The sequence below is a fragment of the Pongo abelii genome, chromosome 9, assembly GCF_028885655.2.
Source record: "Pongo abelii isolate AG06213 chromosome 9, NHGRI_mPonAbe1-v2.0_pri, whole genome shotgun sequence".
Lineage (NCBI taxonomy): Eukaryota > Metazoa > Chordata > Mammalia > Primates > Hominidae > Pongo > Pongo abelii.
The window spans coordinates 132,672,623-132,686,758 of NC_071994.2; the positions used below are offsets into that span (position 1 = coordinate 132,672,623).

The 14,136-nt window shown below is 42.4% G+C and overlaps 1 protein-coding gene across 1 annotated transcript in view; it reads left to right on the forward strand.

The window, feature by feature from the left end:
* The window catches only part of BARX2 (BARX homeobox 2), a 77,809-nt gene that overhangs the window by 15,280 nt on the left and 48,393 nt on the right, over positions 1–14,136 (forward strand). The gene's annotated exons all lie outside the window — the stretch shown is intronic.

Genomic DNA, 14,136 nt, shown 5'->3' on the forward strand with positions numbered 1-14,136 from the left:
TCAGTTTCTGCTGTTGGTAAAACACATCTTACCTCCCCAGTATGTTGGGGAGCAGTGATTGATGAAGGAGGATTAATTTGCTGCTTTTTGGGAGGGACTCCATGCAGTCTCCAGGGAATTACATGTATTATGGTGTTTCCAGAGAAAGCTAGACCAGGGATTGGCTAAATCTGGCCCACTGTGAATTGTTCTACTGCCACAAGCTAAGGATGGTTTTCACACTTGTAAATGGAGGAAAAGAAATCAAAAGCAGAACATTTTGTGACCTGGGAAAATTATGTGAAATTCAGAGATCAGTGTCCATACATAAAAATGTTATTGGAACACAGCACATGCACCAGTCTGTGTGTTGTCTGTGGCAGCTTTCATGCTGTCACAGCGGAGGGAGAGGTTGTGACAGACACAGCATGGCCCATAAAGCCTAAAATATTGACTTGCTGGCCCTTTCCAAGGAAGGTTCGCCAACCCTTCCACTAGACTGTTGGAAGCAGAGCTCCTCAGTTACGAAATAAGGTTTTTACTGATCCACAAACTATGATGTCATTCCAGGGCACAAAAATACCTCCTTTGATCCAGAGTTCTGTTGTCATCCTGTGACATGAGAAAGACCCGACAGTGGGAGTTTAGTGGGGAATTTTGCAAGGACTCTCTTAAAGTGAGATCAGGCTCTGGGCTTTGAGGATAAATTTCCAGACCTTTCTAGAAGTAACACAGGATTTTCTGCACAGAGAGGGGGGTCAAAAATATTTATAGTAAAGTGGTAGAATTCAGTAAAGTATTTTTGGGACTTCTCTTTGCTGCTGCAGCCCCGACCGGTTTTCCCAGGGGGAATCTGAGGATGGCCCCTGAGGAGAGGCTGGGCGTGTCAGCATCACTGGCATTTTTCAGTTTGAGATTTGGGTGACAGTTTATATGCTTCTTAATTGACTTTAACTTGCTGCCCATCCCTAGAAGTAATAGTAATGGTAATAAAAGTTACACAATCATATCTCCACAGCTCTGTCCTGAAGGGCTTGCATAGCTGGATGGAACACTTAATTGGGATGGTCCACTCTGCTGGGGAAGTGCAGGAGACAATGTGCCTTTGGAATTTTCAACTCTTCAGGGTCAGGAGCTGCCAGACCTCTCAGGAAGGATGAAGCATGACTCTCTCTAGTTGCTCTCTTATTTACATCGAGGCCCTTGGGTCAGGGTGAGGCTTTGCGTCTCCAAGGTAGCCTTTGAGCTAATGAAACCCACTGCAGGGTGAGAGATGTGAAATTAACCTGATTTACTGCAACTTCCTGTGCACTGTTGGGCTTACCAGCCAGTAGGCTGAAGAACCCTTGAGATCTGGCCCTTACCATAAAATGGAGAGGAGTGTGCACAAGTGCAAGGTCGATTAATGTCAGAGGAGATGACTGATGTTGGTAGGTAAAATTCCACTTCCAAGAAGAGTATATGTGGTACAGGTGACACCTGATTTTCTTACTCCGAATCACAGATGATGTTGAAAAAACAATAATAATAACAACAATACACACACATAACAGGAAACACTGGTATCATACTGTGTTCCAGGAACTTCTCTGAATGCCTTATATGAATTAACTTTTTTTTGTTTGATTCTTATTTTTTGAGACAGAGTCTCGCTCTGTTGCCCAGTCTAGAGTGCAGTGGTATGATCTCAGCCCACTGCAGCCTCTGGTTCCTGGGTTCAAGCAATTCTTGGGCCTCAGCCTCCTGAGTAGCTGGGATTACAGATGCGTGCCACCGTGCCCAGCTAATTTTTTGTATTTTAGTAGAGACGGGGTCTTGTCATGTTGCCCAGGCTAGTCTTGAACTCCTGGCCTCAAGCGATCCACTTGCCTCAGCCTCCCAAAGTGCTGAGATTAGAGGTGTGAGCCACTGCGCCCGGCTAACTTATTTAATTATACTACAGTCATATGAGGAGATACTATTATTATTCTCATTTGACAGGTAAAGAAACAGATAGAAGGCCAGATATGGTTGTTCATGCCTGTAATCCTAGGACTGTGAGAGGCCAAGACAGGAGGATCCTTTGAGCCCAGGAATTTGAGACCAGCCTGGGCAACATGGAGAGATCTTGTCTCTACTGAAAATAAAAATTAAAAAAAAAAATTAGCTGAGACCAGAGGATTGCTTGAGCCCAGGAGTTCAAGGCTGCAGTGAGCTATGATTGCATCACTGCATTCCAGCCTAGGCAACAGAGGAAAACCCTATATCTAAAAACAACAACAACAAAAAGAGTGGAGGAACAGAAGACAAATCCGGTCCTGATCACCCTTCGGGAACTCTGTTGTCTAATGTGGCTTAGACTCAAGAATTTCTTATTTTGAAAAGTATGGTGCTGGGTGCAGAGTAGATAGATCCTCAGTAATGCTTTCTAAGAATATTAAATATTAAATATTTAATTTAAATATTTTCTGATTTTGTATTATTACTGATTTGATTTTCCTCATCAGTTCTTTCTTTGTAGGCCATATAAAACTATGCCTAGAATGATTAGGACATCCTTTTTTTTTTATTCTGGAGCAGTAAAGTTCTTACATAGCTGAAGTTCTAGGGAATGTATTAGTGTGCAAATTTGCAAAGTGAGTTAATGACAGGGACACAGTTCAATATTTTATCCACAACCTTAGGAACTATTCCAGAATGGCTATGATTTAAATGAATTTTATCTTACTGTTAATATTTTTAAAAATTAAATATTGAGTAAGGAAAATGTTTATAAAATATATGTATGATAAAAAGAATAGTAATACAATGAACACTTGTGTCTACCCACCACCCAGTTTAAGAAAAAGATTTCAGCTAGACAGGGTGGCTCATGGCTATAATTTCAACACTTTGGGAGGCTGAGGCAGGAGGACTGCTTGCGGCCAGGATTGAGACCAGCCTGGGCAACATAGTGAGACCTCATCCCTATAAAACATTTAAGAAATAAATTTAAACAAAAGAAAAAGAACATTTCTTCTGGGTTGCTTGGGTTCCCCTCCCTGATGCTGTCCGCATCTCTCCCCCATTAGAGGTCACCAGTCTTTCGGTTCTCAGCTTTTCTCTGTAGTTTTGCCGTGTGTTATCCCTAAATCATATATTGTTGAGCTTTGCTCATTTTTGAACTTTATATAGATGGAATCACACTGTACATTTTGTGACTTGCTTTTTCTCATAGCATTGCATTTCCCAGATTCCTCTCTGCCGTTGTGTGTACCTACGGTTCACTCATTTTCATTGATGGAGTGTCCAGTGTGTACATAAACCACACTGTTTATCTGTTTTGTTGATGGGCTTTGTGGTTGTTTTTGCTGCTTTGAACATGCTTGTTAAATTCCTTTTTAGAAAACTAATGATCAGGAGGACTCATTTAAGTGAAATAGTTTTTCTATGAGAAAAATAGTTCTATAGTTTAATGAAAATTGTGATATCTGCGCCTTGAACAAACAGATATAGTTTTTATTTTGGGACACATGATACCTACTTATTAAGTGGGTTTATTTTTAGTGGCTTTTTTTTTGTTGTTAATTTTTTTCCCCAGAGTTGAACAATGATTTATTTTAATTTCTAAACCAAATCAAGGCATTTATTGTAAAACCACTAGAAAATAAGTCTTCCCAATTTAACAGTATATATTTTATAAATATTTTAATAAAATGAATTTTAAAATATTAAATAATTTTAGTTAGAATGTGAAGTACTTCTCTAAATTAAACATTAGAAAAGCTTTTTCATCCAGAGCAACAAAAGAATTGCATTATATAGGTAAAATGGCCTCTGTCCTACTCACATTTATTTGTGGACTGGAAAAGAAATGTTTATTTCTAACATTTTTTAGCTTCAAAAGACTTTAGAAACCTTTTGAAATAATCCGCAGAGCTGTGCAAAGGCACCGAGGTTTAGGACAGGCAGGAAGCTATAGTCCACTCAGCATTTTTTTTTTTTTTTTTTGACTGGAAAGAAAACCAAAGCCCAGAGTAATTAAATTGCTCAACCAAGATCACTCTGAGGCTTGCAATGCCTTTGAACTACAATGACTCTAAAATAGCTATATGAATCTGTAGTGCCATTTCTAAATTAGAAGCCACAAGTTGCTTTTTATAATAATATATTTTTTGCTTCTGGGCATCTTAATTTATTTCATATAATTTAAAAAACAAACTCACTAATCAAATCCATAATGACAGTTTGGGATTTGATTTTTAAAATGCTTTTCTCCACCCTGTTGACTGTGCCAAGCCTAGAGAGTCTATTTAGTTCCCATAGGCTGGTTTCCGGGATTGACAATATTTCCATTGTCATACAACTCTGCTGTCGCCAGTGATGTTCGAGGACCAGCACTACCCTTGAAGGATCCTGCTGTTGTGTCAACAAATAATGGCACAGGCCTCTCTGACAGCTTGTCCACAAACTATCCTGAGGGTTTCCGTCTGAAGGAAGCAGCAGCTTTGCAAGAGTGATTTTAATGAGGTCGTTTGGATTAGATTGAGTTAGTGGGCCGTGAGTTCCATGCATTTAGGGTTGGGTGTGAGGCTTTTCATGTTCTTGGAATCTCCTCCCGCCCTCCCGGTCACACCCCTCCAGTGCCACGTTCAGCCCTCTCTGCACCCATCCTGAAATAGCCATGGTTCAGCATGGAAGAAATCCACTCCTCCAATCCCTTAGTGCCTGGTCAGCTCTGCATTTGCCTGGGGGTGGGTTTTGACTATCTTCTCCTTAAAGAGAATCTCTGCACGCGTAAAATCTGTTTCAGGAAAGTAATAGGAAGGCAGCAGGACTTGGAGGCTGATGGTGTGGATTCAGCTTCCAGTTCTGCCTTTCACTGGGTGACCTGGGCAGGCTGCTTATGGTGAAATGGGTATAATAACACCCGTGCTCAGGGTTTGCTATAGAGATTGAATGAGCTCAGTCTCCTGAATCTCGTATGGACAAAAGATTTCACCTCTGAAAAATATAGAATCTTAGATGTTTCTGTCTGTTTCTATAGCAGAAAGCCAGGAAACACAATCCGCAAGAAGCTGGGGGTGTAATCATAACCACCAGATCCATCCATCAGCTGCCCTCTCTCTGTGTGCTCCGGTAGCACTGGCTTATTTAATGCATGAGATCGACTGTCTCGCCCGTGGGGCTCTGAGCTTCCTTCTAGCAAAGACTGTTCCTTCATCTTGGGGCCCCTCACACCAGCATACATTTTTGCACTTAGTAGTTGGTCAAAATAGTATGGTTTTGAACCTTACTAAACTGCTCGTGTTTCTTTACAGCACTTTTCTTCTCTTACTTGACGTAGGTAATATGTTTTCTCTTATTTGACATCTCCCTGCTTTCTCCTCACAATTGAACTTTCTCCTATTTAGGGATCGCCCTGGCCCCACACCTGTGGCTTTCTGATATTGCCATTCCTCCCCACTCACCTTTTTTTTTTTTGTCTAAGTATTTATAAGATGCAGTTTGTCACACCTAGCTAGTAGACTATATTTTCTGCAGTGATCTCTTCCAGCTTGGGAATTCTTAAATTAAAGGATTTATTTGTAGGTAGTAAACAGACTACTTTTAAAGAAAACTCTCTAAGTTCATATTGTCTGTACTTCATCATGAGGGATAATGGTTCATTTCAAGTTAATCTACAAGACTAAAGTGTAACCCATGTGGTGGGTGGGGGGACGGGGTGAGGTGGCAGCTGTTAAACAGTGCATAGCAACTCTTCACAACAGTTTAAACATGAAAAAATAATTGGAGTAATAGAATATGCTGGAATTTGTTGAGGACACTGAGAGCTACAGGACGTGGGATTTGAACTTGCAGCTGGAGACAATGACTGTGTCTCCTAGAACCCCTGAACTCTTTGCCCCAAGATGCCCCAGAAGAAAGACTGGTGGAGTTACCAGCTCGTGGATTTTACATCCTATCTCTTCTCACACACAAATGAACTCCCATAAAGTAGAGGATGAGTAGTTCTTTTTTTTTTTTTTGATATGGAGTTTCGCTCAGTCGCCCAGGCTGGAGTGCAATGGCACAATCTCGGCTCACTGCAAGCTTCGCCTCCTAGGTTCACGCCATTCTCCTGCCTCAGCCTCCCGAGTAGCTGGGACTACAGGCACCTGCCACCACGCCTGGCTAATATTTTGTATTTTTAGTAGAGACAGGGTTTCACCGTGTTAGCCAGGATGGTCTCGATCTCCTGACTCGTGATCCGCCCGCCTTGGCCTCCCAAAGTGCTGGGATTACAGGCGTGAGCCACTGCGCCCGGCCAAGGCAGAGTAGTTCTGGTCACCTTAGTGTCCCATAAAGCTGATGATAAGAATAACCAGAAAACCTTTAAAAACTTACAAGACTGGGCACGGTGGATCACACCTGTAATCCCAACACTTTGGGAGGCTGAAGCAGGAGGATTGCTTGAGCCTGGGAATTCAAGACCACCCTGGGCAACATAGTGAGACATCATCTCTACAAAAAATCAAAAGTTAGCTGGGCGTGGTGGTATGTGCCTGTAGTTCCAGCTCCTTGGGAGGCTAAGTGGGGAGGATCTCTTGAGCCTGGGAGTTCCAGGCTGCAGTGAGCTGTGGTCATGCCATTGCACTCAGCTTGGGTGACAGAGACCCTGTCTCCAAAATAAAAAAAAAAAAAAAGAATTCAGAGATGAAAAGTGCTAAGAAACTGAAGTAATTAAGTTATGTAATGCATATAACTAGTATTAAGCATCTTTTCATGAAAGAACCTGGCTTGTGCTAGTAGATATTGGAAAATGCCCTAAGAATGTTTAGAGTATCATTTAACAGTGCTGACCCATTTGAAATAAAATTATTCATGAGCTCACTTGCCTGTTTTTGTGCACAGGAAATTGTATAGGTGGCTATGATTATTTTTATAAAAAATTGGATTCTAAACAAGTTTATCAAATACTTAGTATCCACCTTAAAAGCTTTCATGAATTAAATTTAACCCTTAAATGACGCAGTGATCCGCACTGAACTTTCTGATTAAAGGAAAGGAAAGCTAACAACATTTACCATTTCAACTAGAGTTCATTAAAAAAATATTGTAGAGCATTTACGCACCAGGCGCTATGTGAGGACTGCACAGATGATTGTGATGTGAGCGTCAGAGCCCCTGCCCTCGTTCTTGTGGGAGGCACAGATGAGTAAATACGCAGTTACCAGAATCATGTGACCAATTCCATGATGGGGGAAGGTGGGTGTGCTGAGGGACACCTAACCGAGACTGAGACTTGGCCGAGCAGTTGGCGAGGGCCCGGGGAGGGCAGCCTCTAAGTTGAGACCTGCAAGATGAAAAGGAAGGCCAAGAGGAATGATCTAGCAAAGGCAGAACATTTCTGAAATGAGTTCTTTTTCTGAACACTATGTTGAATACAGCTGGACATTTTCTGATGGTTGAGGATCTCATGACCTTCAGGGTAATTGTTTTTATCACCAATCTTTAGCTATCTAGTGCTGTGGATGTCATTGTATAAGATGTATTAGGCTATTAATCATAACACGATCTCAACTGCATCTTTAGAAGTTGCGTTTTTAAAATAAACCTGTGTAAACTCAACCTAATACTTGTATAATGGAAGCATGATGCAGACTGTGATGGTGACTCGGGTGTTTTTGTAGTTATGTGGTTTTGGACTTACTGTTGCTCCATACATTTGTAGCTGTTTTGTTTTCTTCTCTTCATCATTGCTGCCTTGGAGGCTCAGAGTATGATCCATGCCTCTTGATGAAATTAGGTAGGGCTTTGTGTTTTACCAGGAAAAGTGGCTCACTCGATTAGGCTGGGTTTAATTCTAGTTTTGTAATGCGCCCCTGGAGTGGCATGGATGAGTTGTTTTGCTTCTTTTGAACTCTGTTTCTCTTTTTGGACAGAGATATCATGCTAATTGGTGAAGTGCCTGAAGATTCTTAAATATCAGATAAGACACTTAGGAAAACACCAGATATGATTATGTGTGAACATTTGCCTGTTCCAAGCACATGCTCAATAAATATTTGCCGAAGTAATTCTAATTGAGAGTTTAAACATTCACAGTTCATGGCAAAGCATTGGAATAGTTGCAACAGGTGAACTAAAAATAAATCTTGTTGCTGTTCCCTTTGGAAATTTAGAACCCCGTGTTTGAGTATTTTTGATTCTGGTTCATCCATCATTTGGTTATCTAGGTTTATCAAAATTCTGCATGGGAGGTCAGGAAATGTGTTAGCTCACTTTGTGTAGAACACAGTTCAGCATTGTTAGTAAAAGCTAAGTTTGATTTAGTTCCAATAGTTGGCTCAGTAGAACCTTAGGAGAACCAACTAGCTAAGCAGGGCAGTGAGAGAAGGGATCTACGTGACTGTGAGTTTGTTTGACCTCAAAAGCCTGGGGATAACTGTGTTTTGTTCCTTTACAATACAGTTGCTCAGAGAAAGTCATGCTGTACTCTTTACCTCCATGAGCACCATTCTGGAATTGCAGTTCAACCTAGGGATATTTTCAGCAAGGGAAAAAGCATAAACACTTTTCTCAATGTTCAAGGAACATCATGACAGACTACCTATATGATGGTCCCGTGGGTCAGCTCAGATTGGCCCAATAGATTAGCCTGTCAGTGGAATATTGAATTCATAATATATAGAGCTTCAGTATTGTAGGCTCTCTGGGAGTGCAGTTAATTAGAGAGCTTGTTATTTGGATTGCTGTTCTCATGGGAAGACCTTCATATTGACCAGAGAGGCAAAGTGGGATGACAAGTCATCCGGAGTGTCAACAGAGCAAGTTGGACTTTAGGTTGGCTGCTGCTTTCTGCTTCTCTTGAATCTAGAGACCTTCTCTCTCTCTTTACCTCTCTGTCTCTCTCTCTCTCTCTTTTTAAACAAGATGAGGTCTCACTATGTTATCCAGGCTGGTCTTGAACTCTGTGGCCCAAGCAATCCTCCTGCCTCAGCCTCTCCAGCAGCTAGGATTGATGCAGGACAGGTGAGCCCCAGAATTGGGGCTTAGTCTGGCAGGTTATTGGCTTTGCCCAGAAAAGAATTCAAGGGTGAGCTGGTGGTGTTAGCACCTTTTATTGAAGTGGCAGTGTACAGCATTAGCAGAGGGACGGCTTCTTGCAGAGCAAGGCTACCCCATAAGCAGTGTGCCCAGAATAGCAGCTCAGGGGCAGTTTTACAGTCACTTATACCCCCTTTTAATTATATGCAAATTAAGGGTGATTTATGCAGACATTCCTAGGAAAAGGGTAATAACTTACAAGTCATTGGGTCATTGCCATGGAAAGGGGTGGTATCTTCTGGGTGCTTCCTGGCAATGGTAAACTGACCCGGCACACTAGTGGGCATGTCTTATGGGAAGGTGCCTCCCACCCCAGACCTGTTTTAGCTAGTCCTCAATTTGGTCTGGTGTCCAACTTCCACCTGTGGTGTCTGAGCCCTGCCTCTGGCCTCGAGTCCGACCTCCTACCTCAGGATTCCGGGTGTGCATCACCAGGCCCAGCTGAGACTTGGTCTTTGATTAGAACCATAGACCTTTAGAGCCAAAGGGTACTTACGACTGCTCATCTAGTGAGCACCTTCATTTGGGAGAGGAGAAGTAGAAGTTTAAGTCAGCTCTGAAAACATTCATCGAGTGCTTACTTTTTGCCAGGTTGAGGGAGCAGCTACAATGATGCATTATCCTCTCAAAGAGTTACTGAGTAGTAAAGGGGTACAAACATATTAGAAGTCAATTTAAATACCCTGGGCAGTGCTGTGAGAAAGGTAATAAGCATGGCGGCACCATGGGAGCATGAAGGAAGTGGGACTTAGCCCAGTCTGTGGGGGAGGCTGGGGAAGATCTTCTGGATGAGAAAACCTAAGCTGAATCTTAAAGGATAAATGAGACTTAACCAGGGGAATGAGACTTCTGGAGTGAGGCTTTGGACATTCTGAGAAGAGGGGAAAATGTGACCAAAGATAAAGTGGCTAGAAACAGATAGTATATGTCTGGGAACTAAGGGTAGGCCAATATTAACAGAATGTGAAGTATACATTCTATACTCAAGAAGGCTTGTGCCATGGAGATTTTATTCTGTAGGCTCTGGGGAATCACTGAATGGATTTAAGCAAGAGAATAGCATAACTGGATTTGGGTTTGGGGAGAATCATTGTGGAGGATGATTTTGACAGGGATAAGACTGAAGTCAGGAGAGCCTGTTGGGAGGCTCCTGCCATCATCCAGGCAAAAAATGACCCAGGGCAGTGGCAGGAGTGGGTCAAGGATGGAGCAGAGGGACTCCCAGCATATAATGAGCAGGAGAGAATTAGGTGTCTAAGCAAAAGCCTACCTAGAGAGATAAAGAAAGATTAGAAAAGAGAGTCAAGAAGAGAATTTCCAGAGGAACAAGTGATCAGCTGTGTTAAAGGCAGCTGAGGGATCCAGTGGGATAAAGACTGAAAAGTGGTCAGAGCCGTGCTCCTTAAAATGTGGTTCATGGGCCAGCAGCACCAGTGATATCTGGGAACTTGTTAGGAATGCAAGCTCCTGCTCTGCATTAAGAAACATATTCTGGATATAAAAATGGTTGTTGATGACCTTGACATTATCATCTTCACTGGCATGCTTGACACAGAATCAACATTGCAGTAAATTTTGGAGTTAATGGGAAATGAGACGGTGGAAATAATATAGTCTTGCAAGAAACTTGGCTAAGGTAGGAAAGAGAGAAATTGTTAGAGGTGGATATAAGTTGAGACATAGTTTTAGTATGGCAGAGACTTGAGCACCTGTTTTTTTGCTTAAAGCATAGACAGTTTGAGGTTTATGAGGCAGTTGGATAACGGATGATAGTGAGTCCTGGAGGAAATCAGAGGGATTGGAAAATAGGTAAAGTGGCTTTATTTCTTTAAATTATTTTTTCAAAATTTTAGACTTCAATAATTTAATCATGCAATTTTGTGGTTAGAAAGAGGTTGTAGTGACTATAAATTGACATAGGATATGTAGAGACAAGATCAGAAAGAGCAACTAACTCCAGCCTGCAGCTTATACACAGTGGTTTCTGCAAGGTTGATCCATTTGGCCAAAATTGTCCATAGCACCTTGTAGGTAGAGACTTGTGATAAGTGGATCAAGCATTCAAAGAAGCAGGGCGTGGTGGCTCACATCTGTAATTGCAGCACTTTGGGAGGCTGAGATGGACAGATCACTTGAGGTCAGGTGTTGGAGACCAGTCTGGCCAACATGGTGAAACCCCGTCTCTGCTAAAAATACAAAAATTAGCCGGGTGTGGTGGCGGGCACCTATAATTCCAGCTACTTCAGAGGCTGAGGTAAGAGAATCGCTTGAACCCAGAAGGCAGAGGTTGTAGTGAGCCAAGATTGCACCATTGCACTACGGCCTGGGCAACAGAGCAAGACTCTGTTTCAAAAAAAAAAAAAAAAGCATTCAAAGAAATGAAGGCCAACTTCCAGACATGTGGTTGACAGTGGTTTTTTTTTTTTTTCAGATAAAATAAATATGCAAAAGACATAAATATCCTTACATAGAAGTGTATGAACAAATATAAATCATCGTAGTGTATGGGATGAGGTGAAATGACTGCCATTTTAGAGGTGTGAAGCTTGGCTTTCCGTCCAACTATGTGTTTCAGGGTTTCTTTAAGAGGCATCGCTGTATACCAGTGGAAGCCTGTAGCTTTGGGGGCGCAGACCTGGCTTGAATTCTCAGTCCCTTACTTCTTAGCATGTTAGCTTGGGCACATTCCTTAGACACTCTGAGCATTTGTTTCCTCATTCCAAAAGAAAGGCATACTCACTACACAGGATTGTTATGGTGATTAAAAGACAAAGTGTGCATGTAAACTGTCAGGGGTACCATACTATTATAGGCCTGATAAGCATCCAACAGCTGTTTGAATGCATAAATGAGTGAGTGAATGTAAAAATCAGTGCATGACTAGGCAGGCCGTTTAATATTGAAATGTCACTGTTTCCCCATCTGTAAAAAAAAAAGGGCTAATAATGGTGCCCTTTCATTTATAGGATTTTATACAGAGAAAAATAAGCTATTCATGAAAACGCTGTTAATGAAATTTAATGTTTCAGAAATTAAAGCAATCAATCCACTATTTTGTAAATACTGGGGAGACTTCAGTGGTCAGAGGATTAACTGGTTGGTTAACTCGCTTTGTCTCAGGTTCCCAGCAGATCTTCTAAAGGAGAAATCAGTGAATTAATCACTCAGTCAACAACTGCTAATTGAATGCCTAAACTATGGAAGATGCCATTGTAGGCACAGAGGGAGATCCAAACCAAACAACAACAAAAACCCCAGGAGTCCTTGTCCTCAAGGAGCTTAAAGTCTATCAGAACATAAGACGTTCCAGGAAGGAAGTGATTCAGGCCAAGTGAGGAGCCAAACAGCACACAGTGAAGAAAGTATTCAGAGGAGGAGAATGGTGTTTGCAAATCAATCTATATGCAAATGCATATTTGGAGAAGTAGGCGTATAATAAGACCAGGTGGAATGCTAATGGTGTCCTTGAAAGAAGGCTCAGCTGTCCTTGTGTTGCAATGGCCTCACCTTCGGCTCTGCTGCTTTACAGAGCTCCCAGCTCAAATGGGTTTTTCCAGCCTCTTTGGGTTCCCCAGTCAGGTGGCCACTGTCAGTCATTTACCTTGAAATTGTTTCTTCTCTTCCGCCCCTTCTTGCTTACAAAATAGGTGGTGGAAGAAATTGAAGTGGATATATTAGGGCAGTGTTGCAAACTTAATTTTTATCATGGGGATGAGATGGCCTTGCACTAGATCATATTTAAAGGCTTGTGTGAAATCTAAATGTCTCTGCATGTTATTCCTAGTTCCTCCAGGAGGCTGCTACTGGTTTCTCAGCCTTCAGGAGAGGCAGCCTTTACTCTTGCACCACCATTTTCCAACATGCCGTAGGCCACAGTCCCCACTCGGCACTCTGGGAGTGTTTCCCCAGCTAGAGGTGGTGGTGCCCTGCTTCCCCACATGACTGTCCATTTTATGTTTGCCATACAACTGGCTGGCATTTCCTACTATAGATTTTATGTGGAATTGCCCGTGCCTGGATGGGAAAACAGTAACTTAGCCCTCATCCTGCTTCTTGCTAAAATAGTCTTTGGTTGCTTTCATTACAATTGGAGTTTGAATCACATGGCAAATGGCAAATTGTTTTTTTTTTTTTTTTTTTTTTTTGAGACAGAGTTTAGCTCTATCGCCCAGGCTGGAGTGCAGTGGCACAATCTCGGCTCACTGCAACCTCCATCTCCCGGGTTCAAGTGATTCTCCTGCCTCAGCCTCCCGAATAGCTGGAATTACAGGCACCCACCACCACGCCCAGCTGATTTTTGTATTTTTAGTAGAGACAGGGTTTCACTGTGTTGGCCAGGCTGGTCTCAAACTCCTGACCTCATGATCCGCCCACCTCGGCCTCCCAAAGTGCTGGAATTACAAGCATGAGCCACCGCTCCCAGCCCAAATTGTATTTTTAAAATATTTTTTAGAGACAGGATCTCATTCTGTTGCCCAGGCTGGAGTACAGTGGTGTGATCATAGCTTACTGCAGTCTTGAGCTCCCGGGCTCAAGTGATCCTCCTGCCTTAGCCTCCTGAATAGATAGATGGGACTACAGATGTGTGCTGCCATGCCCAGCTAATTTTTAAAATTTATCTCAGAGACAGGGTCTTGCTATGTTGCCCAGGCTAACTAGTACTTTTCTGAAAGGCACAGAAAGGTCAGCAGGTATGAGGACACCACCAGAACAAGGGTGTGGAGTCCTGCACTGGAAACCCACTCTAATGAATGATGCTATCAAAGATTCCATGAAAAATAATCCAATATCTATGTTGTCCTGAAATTTTCAACAAGGAGCACTGTGGAGACCCATACCTACACACATTGCTGTACAGCCATTTTGGTCACCATTCTGAATGATGTTGCCACGTCCTGAAGAAAACCCCAGTCAGCTTGGAGAGGGCAGTGAGGGAGGCTGCAGGCTGACGGGGTGAACAGTGCACCATCCACAGATTACAAGGGCATGCCTATCTCATGCGCCAACCAAAATGATGGTGGCAATCAGTATCACTCCATGTGACACTTATCACCTTGCTTTGGGTGATTAGAACCAATTAAGAGGGTGACACATAGCAGAGATGGAGAA